A 22,500-nucleotide genomic window follows, 5' to 3' on the forward strand; every position below is an offset into this window, starting at 1 on the left:
ATCTATGTGCAAATCTATCCAAGTAACTTTAACAAACTATTTATCTATCTATGTACCTATCTATACATTTATCTGTTTACCAAATTATCAATCAATCTAATCACGTAACTATTTAACTACCTCATTATCTATCTATGTACCTATCTATCTATCTATCAATCTAATAAACTATCTATCAATCTACCCACGTAACTACTTGACTATCAATCTATGCATGTACCAATCTATCTATCGATCCATTTATCTATCTATCTACTTACTCCACTTTCCTCCTCCATCTGCTCCACCGTTGCAACACCCTCAGGAGATGATTCACCCATCCCCTCAGTTATAATCCATCACTAAATCCACCTCGCTCTCCTCCCCTCCACGTCCAGTATTCTCCACCACGTCTCCAAAAATCTCCCGTCACTTCTCCCACACCATCATCCTCCACCCAGTCTCTAACCATCTCACGCCACTTCTCCCACACCCCATATTCCATCAACTCTCCAACCATCTCCCACACCATCCTCCACCATTTCTCCATCACCACTTTTCCACTTCCAGTCCTCTATCCCTCATTTCTCCCTTTCCACTTCTCCACCTTTCCCTTTCTGCTTCTCCACTTTCCACTTCTCCTCCTCCCATTTTCCGCTCCTCCACGTCTCTCATCCCGTTCTCTACATCTCATACCTGAGGGATTGTATGTACGCAGGTTCTGCGCTTTTAACCAAGGGTTCTGGTTACTATCCTTTATATAAGAAAGGTTCCTGCAACTCTCGTACATGATGATGATGATAATAATGACAATAATAATAATAATAATAATAATAATAATAATAATAATAATAATAATAATGATAATAATAATAATAATAATAGTAATGATAATAATGATAATAATAATGATAATAATAATAATAATAATAATAATAATAATAATAATAATAATAATAATAATGATAATAATAATGATAATAATAATAATAATAATAATAATAATAATAATAATAATGATAATAATAATGATAATAATAATGATAATAATAATAATAATAATAATAATAATAATAATAATAATAATAATAATGATGCTGCTACTACAACTACTTCTAATACTACCACTAGTACTAATACTACTCCGTAACTACTACTACTACTAATAATAATAATAATGATGATAATAATAATAATAATAATAATAATAATAATAATAATAATAATAATAATAATAATGATAATGATAATAATCACTATTATGAGCAACATCATTATTATAACCCAAGGACCCCTTTCTGAGAAGGTCCTGCCTTTAACCCAGAACCCCTTTTCCGGGGGGGCTGGGTTCCTGGAGCACCAAGTCTGCACTACACTCAGTAGCAGGGACAGGAGGAGCCCCTACGAAGCTCGAGTTCTTCAACGAGAACGCATTCTATTTCGACAACTGACGATGGTACGATCTCGTTCAAGGGTGAATGTTCGCTCGCAGCGCAGTGTCTGTGAAGGTCGTGTATGCAAATCGATAGAGAGAGAGAGATCGCCTGGAAAAAAAAAAAGATCAAATGAGGGAAGAAAAGGAAAAAAAAAATATTAATGCGCGACTTGAGAATTCGTTTGTTGTTTGGACGAATATGGACGCCACTCAGCAAAATGAAGGCGCCAGAGGAGGGGGGACCCGCCCAGTCTGTGTGACGCCATGATGTTGTCACAGCCAGTCAATTTTTCAGTGTCCTCGATAATCGATACACAATCAATACGGCGGGTACACGGCGAAGGGGAGGAGGAGGAGGAGGAGGAGGGACACACACACACACACACACACACACACACACATAAACAGCCTCTTGATGTAAAATTACCAGACATACAGACATACAGCAAATCCGGATTTACGTTCATGTGTAGAAATGCTACTTCGCCGTCTTCAGCGATGGTGTTCTTCCGTGTGTCGCTGTCGGGGAATGTCGTGTACTCCTTTCCTAAATACTTGAAAAACCCATTCCATTCTCTTCCGTTTACACCCACAGCGATACTTCCATCTCTCTCGTCCCGCTTCTGAACCCTCCGTTTTCCCATCCCCTCTCGATGCCTGAGCCACCCTTCCCCTTCCCTCTTCACTCTCATGCCTTCAATCCCTCCCTCCCATCCCTTTTCCGCTCCCTCCCCCTCCGCGCATTCCGTGGCTTCCACTCCCTCCCTGGCTCCCGTGTCGCCGTCCAGGTCTCTTACGCCACGCCCTTGTGATCTCTCCCTCGACGCTCCATCTCCCTAACTCCCTTTCCCCTCCTCAGCGCAAACACGTAAGACATGATCAGTTTAAGGGGGTCTCAAGTCGCAGGCGAAGGTCCTCGACGTCCCCCATGAAGGTCGACCGTCCTGTATAATGACTCGACGGGAAGGTGGGTGACGTCGGACTTCCAGCGGGCCGGGATTTGGGTAACATGGTGAGATCACAAGAGGGGGCGGTTGTCTGGCACGGACACCTGTATAATCATACTGATTCTCAATTCACATCATAGGAGGAAATTATACCACACACACACACACTCACACATACACACACACATACTCTCACACACACAGTGTGGAAGTATCCAGCTCACCTTGATCTTAAGCTCTTTTACGATTTAGTAACGACGAACTGTCATGACCTCCCGGTTCTGTAATATCTGTAACGCCTCAACTGTGTATTTTCAGTCGAATGGCTCCCGAAATCCAATAAACCGTTATGCACTTCATTCTCTTTTATTTACACGTACACACATCAAGTACGAAACCGTAAATGCTTAGTGTGAAAAAGTATAAAATGTCGCATGATAAGAGAAAAAGTTCAAGAGATGGAGCCTCACGAGTGTAGAACTCCCTCCCCAAACGAGTAATTACACAGAAGTAATTACACACACACACACACACACACACACACACACACACACATTGAGGCACATGTAACCTCACACAACTTTCACGAACACTGACCAACGAGTTACAAAGAATCTCATCCTAACGAACATACGATCCATTCACCATTTTCTCCTCGTTCCAGTAATCCACGATACGAGGCTTCGGACCCTCGACCACTTTAACCCCCCCAGCGAAATTGCGTTTCCGATCCGCTCCTGTACAAACCCCCAACTCGCATCTCTAAAACACCTCACTCGTACCTTAAACCTCTTCTAACTCGTTCTTTAAAACCCCCCCTCATCCCCAAGTCATGCTTGAGACCTCCAACTCCCACCCCCCCCAAAAAAAAAACCCATCGAATCGCACTTGAAACTTTACGAACCGTGCTTCAAACTCCTGAACTCCGAACGAACCCTCCGAGGCGAACCATTGCAATGCGCACGGGACACACCGTCTTGCCGCCCTCCCTCGCCCTCAGGAAACCACCATGCAAAACCTGCCTGGCTTTCGTCCACCACCTGTGCAAGGTTGTGTATCATCCGTGTCGAGCACCGGCGTCATGCTGCTTCGGTCACAACCCCTGTGTGAATCAGGCTCCGTTGTCGTCTGTGACCCGGTCCCCACTGACGCTGTTGTTGTCGTCGTTGTTGTGGTGGCCTTTGATGGCAAGTGTTTATTGGTGCTGCGGACGACGTCGCTGGGATAAATAAACACAGCGGTGCCTGTGCCGCCTGTCGCTCCAGCTGCTGCTACAGCTGTAGAAGCGGTTTCTCATACAGCTTGAGACAACAGCGGTGGTTTCTACGAGAGCATCGGAAGAAACAGAATTTAAAAAAGATACACATTCAGCACCGCAAATCGTAGGATTTTGTGAACTGAGTCTCAAAAATCCATTACAGGTCTCAAAAACAATATGGCCCGTGGATATGAGCCACGTTTCGCACCCCTAGTTTCGTGTCTCTCTCTCTCTATCTCTCTCTATATATATGTATCTGCCTTATGGTATAGGCCTCACTTGCGTCGACGCACTGACCTTCTGTGACCCGCTACCACCGAGCCTGCCGGCCACAAGGCCACCAACGCTCTTAATACCCCCCTCAGAGAAAATGTATTTGTATACTGCTGGAAACCCCACAGGGAAATTTCTCCAGCTAAGAAGACTCCGTGTGTGTGTGTGTGTGTGTGTGTGTGTGTGTGTGTGTGTGTGTGTGTGGAGATGGAGGTGGGGGTTCGGCCCTGTGATTCTGTCTCTAGAAATAAGAAAATGTGTCCCACACACCAAGGATAACACACCCCACCCGCCCCCAACCACCCAAGGTAATAACAAGGATGCACAACCCTTTTCCATTTTCTTTTAATATGAGGAAGGAAGCCCCGCCCTCTCGCTTGCATATTCCCTTCAGTAAATATAAGGAAGCTCCGCCCCCTTCCCTGCATTTTTTTCCCCATTATGGACAATAATGCCCCTCCTCCCGCCCCATGCATTTTTTCCCAGTATGAACAATGCATGCCCCGCCTCCCACTTGCATATATATATATATTTTTTTTTTCTCCCAGTATGAACAAGAATGCTCCACCCTTCCCCACAACACACTTGCGTTTTCCCCCCACCGCGAAGAAGTACGTCCCGCCCCTCCTTCTTAAAATTGCCCCCAGCATTAACAAGGACGACACACACACACACACACACACACACACACACACTCGCAATAACCTCTAGAAGAACCAACCATTTATACACACTGTGGCTTTTAGCCTGCGACCGAACCCTTGGTTAAGCAGCAGAGGAAACGGAGAGGAAATGGCGATTTTAACATACGCTGGAAATGGTCTGAACTTGGCCTTTTAACATACGCTGGAAATGGTCTTAACTTGGCCTTTTAACACAGGCTGGAAATGGTCTTAACTTGGCCTTTTAACACAGGCTGGAAATGGTCTTAACTTGGCCTTTTAACACAGGCTGGAGATGGTCTTAACTTGGCCTTTTAACACAGGCTGGAAATGGTCTTAACTTGGCCTTTTAACACAGGCTGGAAATGGTCTTAACTTGGCCTTTTAACACAGGCTGGAAATGGTCTTAACTTGGCCTTTTAACACAGGCTGGAAATGGTCTTAATATGACCTTTTAACATAGGCTGGAAATTCTACCATGCGACCGTGGAAATGGTCATGATTTGACCTTTTAATAGGCTGGATATTATCTTAATTTGGCCGTTTACCATGGGCTGGAAAAGGACTTAATTGGATCTTTTAACATAAGCTGGAAATGGCCTCGACCTGGCCTTTTAACACGACTGACTGGGTTGAAAATGGCCTTACCATGACCATTTAAAATGTCTATAGTAACTAGGTTGGAATATCACGTTAGAGTCAATTTCGCTGTACCTGTTTACCTTCGAACCCTGAACCACAACCTGTCACAAACACCTCTGACGCAGCATCTGACCTTTGAACCCTGACCTCATTCTCAAATACACACACACACACACACACACACACACACACGCACACACACACACAAGCACACACACACACACACACACACACACTCACACACGCACATACACACACACACACACACACATCTACTGAAAGATTACATTGAAGAGAAAAAATATAAGAGAGAGAGAGAGAGAGAGAGAGAGAGAGAGAGAGAGAGAGAGAGAGAGAGAGAGAGAGAGAGAGAGAGAGAGAAGAGGGCCATTTAATTACATTCTTGAAGAGGGGTCAAATCGCCAATACATTCCAATACACTCAAACGGGAATAAAAAAAAATGAAAATTAAATAATTGTGAAGAAGGCACAAAGGGAGACAGATCCTTAGAAGAAAAAAAAGGACGATTTTTTTTTTTCTTTTGGAGAAAATTAGAATTGTTTGATTTTCATCGCGTCCAACACCGCTGAGAGATGAAACACAGCCAATTTTTTTATTCTTTCATTACATTTATTCACCTATGATGAAATGAGAGAGAGAGAGAGAGAGAGAGAGAGAGAGAGAGAGAGAGAGAGAGAGAGAGAGAGAGAGAGAGAGAGAGAGAGGAGACAAACAGAAGGACAGACAAGTTTAAGAGTTAACGTAGACCACAACATGGCAAACAACACCGTGACTGAATGCAAACAACAGGTCTGTAGCCTACGCAGGCAAACAAGCCTAAACTCACACTGGCATAACTACCCTAGGCATAGCCATAACTACCCTAGGCATAGGCATAACTACCCTAGGCATAGCCATAACTACCCTAGGCATAGGCATAACTACCCAAGGCATAGCCATAACTACCCTAGGCATAGCCATAACTACCCTAGGCATAGGCATAACTACCCTAGGCATAGCCATAACTACCCTAGGCATAGCCATAACTACCCTAGGCATAGCCATAACTACCCTAGGCATAGGCATAACTACCCTAGGCATAGCCAACCGCGCCATCATTACCTATCCACCACGTACGTGTTCCCTCTAACTACCAAACTACCCGTTAACCCCATTAGATGACAGCCCTGTACTCCACCAATGCAAATAACTGAAAAATAAATTGATTGTTTACATTTAAAGAAGGCGAGTATAATAACATAATGGATTCGCTTCTCCTTCCTCCTCCCACCCCCTCACACGACCCATACGTAGTCATGACTATTCAAACCCAACACAAGAGTCAAGATAATTGCATCCAGCCGACCAATACAAAGTTGCGTTGAGAATTCTTTCTATTAAGCGAACTATAGAGCCCCTCATTGCCAGCCATCGCCAACCCAAGGGATAAAACACCCTTTTTTCTATCATACTCCACTTATTACTTGTATAATACAATGACTTTATATACTCAGATATTTGATATTATCTCTAAGATCAATGAACAATATGGAATTAGTTATAATATCATATAACACATATCAAAATATCATGATACATACTGACGTGTGGTGACCTTTGGCAATTTACTCCACCTCCCCACCGTTGCATTGTACTTAGCCTAAAGGGGGCAAAAGGGGGGCGGGGGAAGGGGGGGGACGATAGTGTGGAAGGGGGAATAAAGGGGGTCTGACGTGTGCAGTGTGTGTGTGTGTGTGTGTGTGTGTGTGTGTGTGAGAGAGAGAGAGAGAGAGAGAGAGAGAGAGAGAGAGAGAGAGAGAGAGAGAGAGAGAGAGAGGGGTGTAGTGAGAGGGGAGAGGTAGGCAGGCAGGACGCGGTGAGAAGTGAGAGCGATTGAATGAAATGTACACATCGTATATATATATATATATATATATATATATATATATATATATATATATATATATATGAGATGCTAATTAGTAAACTATGATTAATTAGTGCAAAATATAAACAATTTGTATTAACGTAAGAGCCGCCCGCTCCGGGATTATTCATTTATTAATTCATAATTACCCCAGGACCATTTTCTATCAAAAGAGTCCCAGGTTTAACCCAGGACCCCCCCCCCCCTTTTTTTTTTTTGTTTTAAAGCCCCTACACCCAAAAGCTGCGCTACTTCCAGTATCATGGAAATGTAGCCCCCTTTGGAGTACGAGGTTCTTTGACGTAACAGTATTCCCAGTTATATATATATACACACACACACACACACACATATATATATATATATATATATATACATACACACATATATATATATATATATATATATATATATATATATATATATATATATATACACATATATATATATATATATATATATATATATATATATATATATATATATATATATATATATATATGTAATCCTCCCCTCTCGTCTTTTTTTTTTTCCCCAAAGGAAGGAATAGAGAAGGGGGCCAGGTGAGGATATTCCCTCAAAGGCCCAGTCCTCTGTTCTTAACGCTACCTCGCTAACGCGGGAAATGGCGAATAGTATGATAAAAAGAAAGATATATATATATATATATATATATATATATATATATATATATATATATATATATATATATATATATATATAGCCTTAAAAAGGTGTAACTTCTTGCTGGCGGAGTCCGGTAACACCCTTTCTAAGATCACAGATGATAAACATAATCTGTATTTATCGCACATAGAGACGTACGTCAGAGGAGAAGGAGGACTCCCAGAATTGCAAGTCGTGTGAGCAACACTGATCCAGTGTCTTGGGGTCAGTGTCGCCAGGCATACACTGGTTGGTTGGTGGGTTGGTTGGGTGGTTAGTTAGGCTAACAGCTTGTCAGGGTCATTAAGGCCAATCAGGTCAATTCATACCCATCACTCGCAAAACCTTGAACACCTTCATCACGTGTTCAAGAGCATTCTAAGGCCATAACACGCTCTGAATGTATACAAATACATAGCCCTCGTCATACCAAGTACATTCTGATCCTTTCCTTTCTGTCTTTTAAAAAGGATTCCATCTCACGTAACCTGATAAGTTAGCTACCTTCGTTGACCCCATAAGGTCCACCTGCAGGCTGATCTACCTCAATTCTATAACCCATATTGACACACTTCTCGTATCATCTATAATGGTATTTCTTGATTCTAAAACCCTCCTCCACGTTGTACTCAAGTTCCTTTCATACAAATATGAGATGGCATCCATAAATGTGGTACGTAAGCCACCAAATTACCAATCAAACTGACTGTTGTACAGACTGGAACCAATCACCAGCCCATGGCTGTGTACCACTGACTGGGACAATACTATACAAGCCATCAGTGCAAAAAAGAAAAAAAAAAAGAGAAAAGAAAAGAAAAACAAAACTGTGGAAATGACGAGGAACGAAAGAAAGAAAAATATTTTCGACAGTTAACAGTACATCACTAGAGCGTTTTTGCAATCAGCAGGTGTGTCATTACAACCAGCCAGTTGTTCCCAGTTCAACGGCATCACCAGCACATGACTGGAGGGAAGGGCAAAGGCCAGGTCCCTTACCGACAACCTTGCAGTAGTGGCCGATGGCTGGGGAGGTCGTGGGGGTAGTGGTTGGCTGCGTCCGGTGTGTCTCAAACGAAAAACACGAGAGTCGAACGAGGCTTTGAGGTCGGCGGCCCCCTAGCTAGACCTGTCGCTGGCGTGAATGCGTCAAGGGCTGCTGGGGCGAGAGAGGCCCACTTAGGGAGGGGCAAAAGGGGGTGTGGGGGTGGAAGAGAGCCGGTAAGAGAGGAGGAGGAGTTAGGAGAGTGGAGGATGACAGAGCCGGGAACGCTATGATGTCGATTTTCTAATTCTAATTCAAGTGTTAATACGGTATTTTTGGGTCTCCCTTACTGACCAGGTTGGCTCCGGCTTCACTGTATTTAAGTACACTACAAGTCACTCCGGCTCAGGAAACAGGCCCGAGCGAGCGTATAAATTTGAGGGTCGCTAACTTTTAGCGCCCCTGAAGAAGTCTGGCTGAATGTATACGCTGTTCACTTCCATAGCGGAAAATGTAGTCTATCACGGAAAACACATTGTTTGATCTTGTGAGATGAGAGAAAGAGAGAGAGGAAGAGAGAGGTAAAGGGGGTTGAGAGGAGGGGAAGCGGTGTTGTGAGAGGGGGGAGGTGGAGAGAGAGAGAGAGAGAGAGAGAGAGAGAGAGAGAGAGAGAGAGAGAGAGAGAGAGAGAGAGAGAGAGTGTACAAAACGGATAAGTAGGAGCAAGGGGAGACAGTTCGCAGCCGGGGAGAGTACGGGGGTAGGAAGGTACAGAGGAGAGAAGAGGGTGTTTATCCACAGGAAAGACTCAGCTACGTTTACCCATCCCTCTGACTAGCTCTCTCTCTCTCTCTCTCTCTCTCTCTCTCTCTCTCTCTCTCTATATATATATATATATATATATATATATATATATATATATATATATATATTTCCATTTACCTACCCCCTCCTCCCCTTGACTCATCTACCCATTATTCATCTCCCCTTAATCCATCTGCCTCTACCCTACTCATCCACCGAACTCATCTACCTACACCACCCTAATCCACCCCCCCTCCCCCACTCTCTCTCTCCTGCCCTTTCTCGACCCCTTTCCTCCCCTCCCACTGTGCCATTTCCCACCCCCTTAGCCTGCACACTCCCCCCCACCCCCTCCACCCAACCATCTAACGACCCTTAGCCCCACCCTTCAAACACCCTACCCCTTACACCCCTCCACCACCACACCACCTCTGCTTGGGTCGGCCTACAGAGAGAGGCGATGGAGATGCCTTGGTGGATGATTCAGTGGGTCTGCCGCGCGGTGGTAGACCCGAGACACCATGAGAAGTCCTGAAGACACAAGAGAGAGAGAGAGATGATGATGATTATACATCCATACAGCTCATTAAACCTCATGGAATATTCGTGAGGCATTCATCGAATACACCTCCACACACACACACACATATATACACGTCAAGTTATTGCTGTCTGCATCACAAAGACACCATATCAACAAGTAGGCCAGTGGTTATATCCAACAATTCGTGAGAAAAACTTGATATCCCAGATATGAATGTTGTCATGGCCGCCCGTGTCAGTCGTCCATATGGCGGGCCCCTGGACCCCGAAACCCATGGAAAACACTCGTCTCCCGTGGACCCTCGCCTCCAGATGACGCAGCTCCCACACCAACACAACTCTGTGTGTGTGTGTGTGTGTGTGTGTGTGTGTGTGTGTGTGTGTGTGTGTGTGACACTGACGTGCGCTGCTTCGCTGGGGGAGGTGACACACTCCCTCACTAGCACGTGTGTTGCTTTACCAAGGGAGTCAACGCTTCGACAGGGCTGCATGTGTACTTCACAGTGTGATATCATCAGGAACCTCTCTCTCTCTCTCTCTCTCTCTCTCTCTCTCTCTCTCTACACACACACACACATTATGAGAGATAAGTGATTATCCTTGTGCTCTGTACTTAAACACCCCCAGCCACAGGGTAAGGTGCCACATACACACACACAAAGCCCACGAGGCGTGCCCCGGCCGTATTTCCCGCGGTGATTAAAGAGTTCTGTGTCAAGAGAGCCAGTGCCAAGAAGAGAGTCATTACCGACCAGGAAACCCGGTCCTAGATACATGAGCTATCGTCGCTGCCCCCTCCTTGCCCTGTACTTTGGGGTCATTCGTCCTGTCAATACAGTCAGTCGCCTTTTTTCATAAACATCTTCATAAATGAGGCGAGTGTATTAGAGCCCAAGGAGACACACTTTAACTAAACCAAGACACTCATTAGGGAAAGGTTAATCAGGCCGTGACTGTGAGGTATACGTGTAATTACAGCGATAATACGTTTAGTGTATAAAGCAATCATGGACGGGCAAGCAGCACACAGTGTACAGATCTTGAAGTCAAATATGTATACAGGGACGAACACAATCATGTGTTAGACATAATGGACGGAATAACATGACAAACAGAATCTTATACGTGCTAATCGTGCATTTACATAAGCACCGACAGACAGATCTAACACCTTAAAAAGGATCTAACACCTTAAAATGAATTTCTTTTTTTTGGCAAAGGAATAACAGTAGACTAGAAACGCCAGAATTCGCAATCGAATGCATCTTCTATCACTCCATCTTTCCATGATACACCTTGAATACCTTCGTACCAAGACTCCTCAAGAGCAAACCAGAGGATGTAGCAGTTACTGAGCGAGTTTTCAACAACAGTGCTTCAAAAAATATATTTGGTAACCTTAAACCCATAAAGATGGCCAACATTATTAGGAGGGCTAGGTGGCAGAACAGCGCCAAAAAAATCGTGAACACCGTCTCAAATATGGCCAAGTCTTGACCCAAAAAACACCGAAATCGTTCTCCTTTGTTAACCTTTGACCTCTATACAGCCAAAAATTGGCCAAATAACTATTCTGAGACACCCATAGCATAGAATACATATAGAGTCATCCTAATCCTAATTTGATGAACAATGGCTGGAAAATGGCAAAGCAATGAAATGAAAAGGCTTTCCATTGAGCTTATGTAGAGTAGTAAGACACTATATATGTGGCTTGTGTGTGTGTGTGTGTGTACTATATGTGTGGCTTGTAAAACTGTATCTACGTGCAGTATTTCGTGTGAACTGGTTGTGACTGCGAGGCAAAACAAGCCAAAAATTATACGTTTTAGATTCTTAAGACTCCCGACATCATAAAATGCTTTAAGATACCTAAATACCAAAGAATGAAAAAAGGGATATTTGGGGTCAGTGAAACAAGGGACAGTCAACAACAACAACAGCAAAATCATCGCTACACTTCCCTCATCTTACATTCTGAAACAGAAGGAATCATTTTGACATTGTGTTTAATAAGGGGCGTCGTACATTGGTCCCCCTGTACTCCTTATTTATCAATGGCACTACCAAGACACGAAAGTCCACAATTGGTGGAAGCTGTAAGTCATGCTAAAACCATTCCCGTTTTGTTTAAGAGAATATATGCCTATTGGGTGTTGGATATTTGTGTAGAAAACAAATACAAAAGAATATAAGATAAATCTACAATGAAACACGCAACAATGACGGAATATGTGGATAATCCAGCAGAGCTGTGCAAAGTTTTCAAAAACAAAAACACTCTGCAGTTCCGTTTCACTGCATTTCGTGTGGGTTTCACTGAAACCATATGTAACAGCCATCACCACCACTATCACCAACACACAGCCTTACATCTCCAACCATATATAACAGCCATCACCACCACTATCACCAACACGCAGCCTCACATCTCTAACCACACAACAGCTATCACCACCACCACATCACCACTACCCCCACCCAAACCCTCCTCCACCACAACCCACCTGGAGCCGTGGACGGGTGACGAGTCTGCTGACGAGCAACATCCCTGGATGAAGATGTTGGAGGAGGAGGAGGAGGAGGGAAGGGGCAGCTATGTAGATGACGTGATAACTCCGTCTATGGACGTGTGGTCTGTGTCTTGCCCGTGGTGATGACCCACGCATTATTGAAGATCCAGCCCCCCTCTCCCCTCCCGCCGCTCAATACACACACACACACACACACACACACACACACACACACACACAGAGAGAGAGAGAGAGAGAGAGAGAGAGAGAGAGAGAGAGAGAGAGTCGGAAGGTCAAAGGAAGCAGGAAGCTTTAGAGATCATATCACGCAAACACTTTCCTACCAACAAAATCCAGCAAAGAATTTTCTCCATCTCTTTTTCTTTTCGTACTAAAGATATATATATATATATATATATATATATATATATATATATATATATATATATATATATACAGACTTAAAAATCATCTTTCACAGCTCATTTTGGTCAACTTTTCTTGCTCTCTCTCTCTCTCTCTCTACCTATCTATCTCTATCTATCTATCTAAATATATATATATATATATATATATATATATATATATATATATATATATATATATATATATATATATATATATATATATCATAACAGGCACCGTCATTGTGTCATCTGCTTATCTACAAAAGCTGAAATGAGTCAAATCCTTGATCTCTCTTTCGGTGGGGCTGAGAGAGAGAAAGAGAGAGAGAGAGAGAGAGAGAGAGAGAGAGAGAGAGAGAGAGAGAGAGAGAGAGAGAGAGAGAGAACCTGGGGAGAAATGTGAGGAGCATTAAGAACAGCATCTTCAATCCGCCGAGAAATACTTCCTTGCCCAAACAGGACCCTGATTGACCACCGATTTTTCCCCCCCTCCTCCCTCTCCTTTTGACCTACGGGATCTGCTGACGATGGGAAATTAACGATGGACTTCGTGTCCCCCTCCTCCTCAAAAATTTGGGGGCGGAGGAGGTGGGGTTAGAGGTGAGGAGAGACGCTCTGGAAACACTTGGGAGGGGAGGGGAGAAAAGAAAGACGTCACGCCAGCGGGTTGCTGGAATGCCCAGTTCCAGCCGAAGGAGAGGAGAGGAGAGGAGAGGAGTATGTTGAGGGACGCTCGGACGAGTCCTTCCCAACACGAGTCCTTCCCAACACGAGTCCTTCCCAACATTTACGACACACCTGGAGGCCTACTAACGACGCCTCGTGAGGGTACCGTACCAAAGGCAAGCAAGTACTCCAGGAACTCAGAACTTCAAGGAGTTCTCGGGATGAAAAAAAAGAAGAAATAATCTCTCTCTCTCTCTCTCTCTCTCTCTCTCTCTCTCTCTCTCTCTCTCTCTCTCTCTCTCTCTCTCTCTCTCAAAACTATTCGGCATTACAAAGGAAACCCGCCCAACCCAACCCTCTCCCCCTCCTCCCTCCTCCTCTTCCCTCCGTCGAAACCCCATCTTATTAAATCTAACAAACCAGTGACCTCCCATGCATCAAGCTTCCTCCTCCTCCTCCTCCTCCTGCTCCCATATTTAGCCATTCATGCCTCACGACGCGAGATTTTGAACGAATCGATCACACACACACACACACACACACACACACACACACACACACACACACACACACACGAACACACAGCCTCGGAAACCATCGTCCCCATTACAGTCGCTAAACAGAGGCGACTCCTCACCTCAACTAAGAAATGTCGACGAAGAATTCTGGCATATTATGCCACCTCCTCTCTTTTTTTTTTTCTTTCCACTAAGTCTGGGGTCGTAATTACATTAATTTCACATACTTTTTTTTTAAAAGGGGGGAAGGGAGGGGGGAAGGAGGAGGGGAGGCGTCCCCCATGAAATGGCAAAATAGTTTTTTTTATTTGGGGGCGGGGGGGTCGTTCTTCAAAAATATTTTATTGGCAATGATTATTTGGTCTCAAACCCCCACTGAGGAGGAGACGGACGTGTCGTTAGTGGGGGAGGCCGTTCGTCCTCCATTTATATTCGTAACGAATGAAAACTACGCGTCAGTGAGTGGGAAGGGTCGTTTTGTCCCCCCACCCACTGGTAATGACTTGAAAGCCAATCCTCAATGGAGAGAGATCGTTCGTAATGCAGTACTGGTCACGAAAGGAACACGTTCGTCAGTGGAGAGAGAGAGAGAGAGAGAGAGAGAGAGAGAGAGAGAGAGAGAGAGAGAGAGAGAGAGAGAGAGAGAGAGAGAGATTATTCGTAATCTAACACTGGTAACGAAAGTAACCCACTCGTCAGTGGGCGGGGTACGCCATGCGTCCTCCAACACTGATAAAAGCCCGGACAGCCAATCCGTCATTCGCCAAGTCATCGCCAATTACAAGTCATCGCCAATTACAAGTCATCGCCAATTACGAGTCATCGCCAATTACGAGTCATCGCCAATTACGAGTCATCGCCAATTACTAAGGTTACCCTCGCTCTAATACACCCGTGCATCCCCGAGACGCGAACACGACATATACACACACACACACACACACACACAGACATCCTGCGCTGTGTAAGCTTTCAATAAAGTCATTTCATAAACCGTTGCTATATACATTTACCTCACGTGTTTACATACAAATATAAACTAAACATCACCGCCTGTGTTAATTGCTTGTGCAAGTTTGCAGTATCAGGTCCGGCTAACTAGTTAGAACACAATGTACTCCAGTCTCCTGCCTCTGGTCGACCCACAACAAAACTGTCTAAATCTATATATATATATATATATATATATATATATATATATATATATATATATATATATATATATATATACATTCTGGACCGACTCACAGAATAAGAGAAAGATAAATTGTCTATGACCTGGGAAAAATAGTCGTGTATGTGACAAGCATTCATTGCAAAATACAAGAGAGACGCATCATATTTTAAGACGTTCATTCTCGTACGCCGTTGGTTAACATGTCTCTAAAGTGATTATACTCTCTCTCTCTCTCTCTCTCTCTCTCTCTCTCTCTCTCTCTCTCTCTCTCTCTCTCTCATACTAGCTTAACTACATTAAGACCAAAGGACCCCATTTCAGATCTTTTTTTTTTCATTTTTATTTTCCGTCATTCGTCACATCTCCTTTGATCTGATTGTTTTCTTCAAACCAACATAATAAATGGATATATATATATATATATATATATATATATATATATATATATATATATATATATATATTCAAAAAACATTGCAGGTTTCGTGAAATCCATTCAATTACATACCTTCCAAACACATACAGAAATACAAAACCATGAATCAGTGATGCAAAACCTTTTAAGAAACATATAAACCATGAATCACAGACGGCAAACAACAGCTCAAACACATGTATACAATCATACCCTTGGAATATATAGCCATGATTCAGAAACTGTAGATAATGCAGGATTATAACAACCAAGTGCAGATAGCAAAACACACACACACACACACACACACACAACACTTAGGTTTCTGTTACTGTTCAACAGAATACATAAACCCTTAGGACCCAATCTATATTCCGTGGTTTATCACGAATCAGTAAATAGAAAATAACTCCAGCATTTGTTTCTGACCAAGCAAATCCTCTTTCCTAACCTCCGTAGAAACAAAACTGTTAATTTAGGTACATCTCACACAAAGGGAGTCTGTTTCTGACCAACAAAGCTGCTAATTTATTCCTAAAAGGGTAAAATATCTATCAAAGAAAATCTCACGCAAAGGGGGAGAAAAAAATAGTTTATTCTAAAGCAACGGAGCTTTTAATTCATTCCAAGAAGGATAAAACTGCTGGTTCGGGAGATACTTGTAAGACAAAAATAAAACATTTAATCAGTCCATTCTACCTGGCCTCCATATCTTCTCCAAAATTGTCAGAGTTTTCCTCCAAAATTGTCAGAGTCTTCCTCCAAAATTGTCAGAGTCTTCCTCCAAAATTGTCAGAGTCTTCCTCCAAAATTGTCAGAGTCTTCCTCCAAAATTGTCAGAGTCTTCCTCCAAAATTGTTGGAGTCTTCCTCCAAAATTGTCAGAGTCTTCCTCCAAAATTGTCAGAGTCTTCCTCCGAAATTGTCAGAGTCTTCCTCCAAAATTGTCAGAGTCTTCCTCCAAAACTGTCAGAGTCTTCCTCCAAAACTGTCAGACTCTTCCTCCAAAATTGTCAGAATCTTCCTCCGAAATTGTCAGAGTCTTCCTCCAAAATTGTCAGAGTCTTCCTCCAAAACTGTCAGAGTCTTCCTCCAAAATTGTCAGAGTCTTCCTCCAAAACTGTCAGAGTCTTCCTCCAAAACTGTCAGAGTCTTCCTCCAAAACTGTCAGACTCTTCCTCCAAAATTGTCAGAGTCTTCCTCCAAAATTGTCAGAGTCTTCCTCCAAAACTGTCAGAGTCTTCCTCCAAAACTGTCAGAGTCTTCCTCCAAAACTGTCAGAGTCTTCCTCCAAAACTGTCAGAGTCTTCCTCCAAAATTGTCAGAGTCTTCCTCCAAAACTGTCAAGAGTCTTCCTCCAAAACTGTCAGAGTCTTCCTCCAAAATTGTCAGAGTCTTCCTCCAAAATTGTCAGAGTCTTCCTCCAAAACTGTCAAGAGTCTTCCTCCAAAACTGTCAGAGTCTTCCTCCAAAATTGTCAGAGTCTTCCTCCAAAATTGTCAGAGTCTTCCTCCAAAATTGTCAGAGTCTTCCTCCAAAACTGTCAGAGTCTTCCTCCAAAACTGTCAGAGTCTTCCTCCAAAACTGTCAGAGTCTTCCTCCAAAATTGTCAGAGAGTCTTCCGGTCAATCTACCGCACGGGACTTAACCTGGGCATCAACAAAAGGTTTAATTTAGCTGTTCTGCTCAGATAACCCTCAAAACATTTAAATCTGCAGCGAAAACTCTCTGTCCGCTCTACTTTTACCGGCTGACGAAACTATTAAATGAGTTCCCCCGCTGAGGATAGGGAAAAATATTAAAGTAAGTTTTACCGCTGTAATGTGACCTTTTCTTTTTTCTTTTTATCATTCCATTTAATTTATTCCCGTTGAATTATAAATAACTACAGCTGTATCGAGTCTGCTAGACTATTTTGCCCGTCCCCCCCACCTCCAAGGTCGTTAGTGAGGTCGAAACGGATTGTGATTGAACCAAGTCGTTCATCGGGAGCCAACGAGGCCCTCGGGTTGTTACCGGACTCCGCCTGCTTGTGGTTGCGCCGCGAGTGAAGAGCCGCCTTGGCCGGAGTCACATCATCGGAGTACGATCTCGTCGAAGAACTTTTCACTCCAGAGGAGTAGCCATCCTTTCACTGCTACTGATTGTAGCGCAGCCTTGGGATTACAATAATAATAATATTATTAATAATAATAATAATAATAATGATAATAATAATAATGATAATAATAATGATAATAATAATAACAATAATGATGATAATAATAATAATAATAATAATGATAATAATAATAATAACAATAATAGTAATAATAACAACAACAACAATAATAATAATAATAATAATAATAATAATAATAATAATAAAAGCAACAATAACAATAATGATGAAAATAATAATAATAATAATAATAATAATAATAATAATAATAATAATAATAATAATAAAAATAATAATAATAATAATAATAATAATAATAATAACAATAATAATAATAACAATAAAAATAATAATAATAATAATAATAATAATAATAATAATAATAATAATAATAAGCTTGTACGCTTTATAATGACCCCGGTTTTTATCCTTCATTCATCTCGAAACAAGTATTTCAGACTTCATATTAACTGATGTTCCTTCTTGTATATGAGTCTATTCTTTCGGCATCCATGACATTAGTGAAGGACGCATTCCAGGTTCCAATTATCCGTTCCATCTTCAGTCTTATGATGACTGACTGAATAACATTATCATACGAGCACAGAATTCTTTACCGTTTAAGCGCGACACAGATCAAAATCTAACGTACCAGGATGCAGTTTCTAGGTTCGAAGCTAACCGAGACACTGATCCAAATCTAAGGTACCAGGATGTATACAAGTCCACAATGCAGTTACCAGGTTCGAAGCTAACCGAGACACTGATCCAAAATCTAAGGTACCAGGATGTATACAAGTCCACAATGCAGTTACCAGGTTCGAAGCTAACCGAGACACTGATCCAAATCTTAAGGTACCAGGATGTATATAAGTCCACAATGCAGTTACCAGGTTCGAAGCTAACCGAGACACTGATCCAAATCTTAAGGTACCAGGATGTATACAAGTCCACAATGCAGTCACCAGGTTCGAAGCTAACCGAGACACTGATCCAAATCTTAAGGTACCAGGATGTATACAAGTCCACAATGCAGTCACCAGGTTCGAAGCTAACCGAGACACTGATCCAAATCTTAAGGTACCAGGATATATACAAGTCCACAATGCAGTCACCAGGTTCGAAGCTAACCGAGACACTGATCCAAATCTTAAGGTACCAGGATGTATATAAGTCCACAATGCAGTTACCAGGTTCGAAGCTAACCGAGACACTGATCCAAATCTTAAGGTACCAGGATGTATACAAGTCCACAATGCAGTCACCAGGTTCGAAGCTAACCGAGACACTGATCCAAATCTTAAGGTACCAGGATGTATACAAGTCCACAATGCAGTCACCAGGTTCGAAGCTAACCGAGACACTGATCCAAATCTTAAGGTATCAGGATATATACAAGTCCACAATGCAGTCACCAGGTTCGAAGCTAACCGAGACACTGATCCAAATCTTAAGGTACCAGGATATATACAAGTCCACAATGCAGTCACCAGGTTCGAAGCTAACCGAGACACTGATCCAAATCTTAAGGTACTAGGGATGCACGTAAGGCTACAGTGCAATCACCAGGTTCGAATCTATCTCCGAACTCCTGTTGAGGACGCATAAGAATATCAGTTGTCACCCGGTAGGATAAAGAATCCAACGCAGCTTATCGAAGATTCGACTCTTCGTTCGGGACAGAAAACGTGAATCGGGGAGAGGCAAATGAAATGTCTAAAGTGGGATCAAAACCCGGTATATCTTGGGGGGGGGGGGGGGGGGGGGGGATCTAGTTATCAATAGCTAGAGTTTTGGGGGAATATGTAACCGAGAAATGAGTAATCAGACTCCATCATCTTTTACCTCCATGCCAGGTTAATCAGTTACTTCAACTCTGATCAAAAAGCCAATATTCATCGAAATCACAGATCAAAAGTGAAGACTTCACGATCTATACGTAATGACGTCAAGCATCATACATATGTATGTGTGTATGATTGTATGTATGTATGTCTGTATGTATTCCACAGCTGAGACTGATTAAATGATAACTGAGCAAACGCACAAAGTTTAACAACAACTTGAACAACATGATAATGCAAGCTGAACACTGATATAACAGAGTGAAGTGCAGGACATTTTAATTAAGGGCAAACTTATGTAGGGAGATGTAATTGAATTCCGAACGAGGCTGAGTACCAGGGTACGACCCTTGAGCACGAAGGTACGCCCCTTGAGCATAACAGTACGACCCTTGAGCACGACAGTACGCCCCTGAGCACGACGGTGCGATCTTTGAGCACGACGGTACGGCCCTTGAGCACGACGGTGCGATCTTTGAGCACGACGGTGCGACCCTTGAGCAAGATGGTATGACCCTTGAGCACGACGGTACGACCCTTGAGCACGACAGTTCGACCCTTGAGAACGACGTTACGACCCTTGAGCACGACGGTGCGATCTTTGAGCACGATGGTACGACCCTTGAGCACGACGGTACGGCCCTTGAGCACGACGGTACGGCCCTTGAGCACGACGGTGCGATCTTGAGCACGACGGTGCGATCTTTGAGCACGACGGTACGGCCCTTGAGCACGACGGTGCGATCTTTGAGCACGACGGTAAGGCCCTTGAGCACGACGGTGCGATCTTTGAGCACGACGGTACGGCCCTTGAGCACGACGGTGCGATCTTGAGCACGACGGTGCGATCTTTGAGCACGACGGTACGGCCCTTGAGCACGACGGTGCGATCTTTGAGCACGACGGTACGGCCCTTGAGCACGACGGTACGGCCCTTGAGCACGACGGTGCGATCTTTGAGCACGACGGTACGGCCCTTGAGCACGACGGTGCGATCTTTGAGCACGACGGTACGGCCCTTGAGCACGACGGTGCGATCTTTGAGCACGACGGTACGGCCCTTGAGCACGACGGTGCGATCTTTGAGCACGACGGTACGGCCCTTGAGCACGACGGTGCGATCTTGAGCACGACGGTGCGATCTTGAGCACGACGGTGCGATCTTTGAGCACGACGGTACGGCCCTTGAGCACGACGGTGCGATCTTGAGCACGACGGTGCGATCTTTGAGCACGACGGTACGGCCCTTGAGCACGACGGTGCGATCTTTGAGCACGACGGTACGGCCCTTGAGCACGACGGTGCGATCTTTGAGCACGACGGTACGGCCCTTGAGCACGACGGTGCGATCTTGAGCACGACGGTGCGATCTTTGAGCACGACGGTACGGCCCTTGAGCACGACGGTGCGATCTTGAGCACGACGGTACGGCCCTTGAGCACGACGGTGCGATCTTTGAGCACGACGGTACGGCCCTTGAGCACGACGGTGCGATCTTTGAGCACGACGGTACGGCCCTTGAGCACGACGGTGCGATCTTTGAGCACGACGGTACGGCCCTTGAGCACGACGGTGCGATCTTTGAGCACGACGGTACGGCCCTTGAGCACGACGGTACGGCCCTTGAGCACGACGGTGCGATCTTGAGCACGACGGTGCGATCTTTGAGCACGACGGTACGGCCCTTGAGCACGACGGTACGGCCCTTGAGCACGACGGTACGGCCCTTGAGCACGACGGTGCGATCTTGAGCACGACGGTGCGATCTTTGAGCACGACGGTACGGCCCTTGAGCACGACGGTGCGATCTTTGAGCACGACGGTACGGCCCTTGAGCACGACGGTGCGATCTTTGAGCACGACGGTACGGCCCTTGAGCACGACGGTGCGATCTTTGAGCACGACGGTACGGCCCTTGAGCACGACGGTGCGATCTTTGAGCACGACGGTACGGCCCTTGAGCACGACGGTGCGATCTTGAGCACGACGGTGCGATCTTGAGCACGACGGTGCGATCTTGAGCACGACGGTGCGATCTTGAGCACGACGGTGCGATCTTTGAGCACGACGGTACGGCCCTTGAGCACGACGGTGCGATCTTTGAGCACGACGGTACGGCCCTTGAGCACGACGGTACGGCCCTTGAGCACGACGGTGCGATCTTTGAGCACGACGGTACGGCCCTTGAGCACGACGGTACGGCCCTTGAGCACGACGGTGCGATCTTTGAGCACGACGGTACGGCCCTTGAGCACGACGGTACGGCCCTTGAGCACGACGGTACGGCCCTTGAGCACGACGGTGCGATCTTGAGCACGACGGTGCGATCTTTGAGCACGACGGTACGGCCCTTGAGCACGACGGTGCGATCTTGAGCACGACGGTACGGCCCTTGAGCACGACGGTACGGCCCTTGAGCACGACGGTGCGATCTTTGAGCACGACGGTACGGCCCTTGAGCACGACGGTGCGATCTTGAGCACGACGGTGCGATCTTTGAGCACGACGGTACGGCCCTTGAGCACGACGGTGCGATCTTTGAGCACGACGGTACGGCCCTTGAGCACGACGGTGCGATCTTTGAGCACGACGGTACGGCCCTTGAGCACGACGGTACGGCCCTTGAGCACGACGGTGCGATCTTTGAGCACGACGGTACGGCCCTTGAGCACGACGGT

The sequence above is a fragment of the Panulirus ornatus genome, chromosome 11 (assembly GCF_036320965.1).
Source record: "Panulirus ornatus isolate Po-2019 chromosome 11, ASM3632096v1, whole genome shotgun sequence".
Lineage (NCBI taxonomy): Eukaryota > Metazoa > Arthropoda > Malacostraca > Decapoda > Palinuridae > Panulirus > Panulirus ornatus.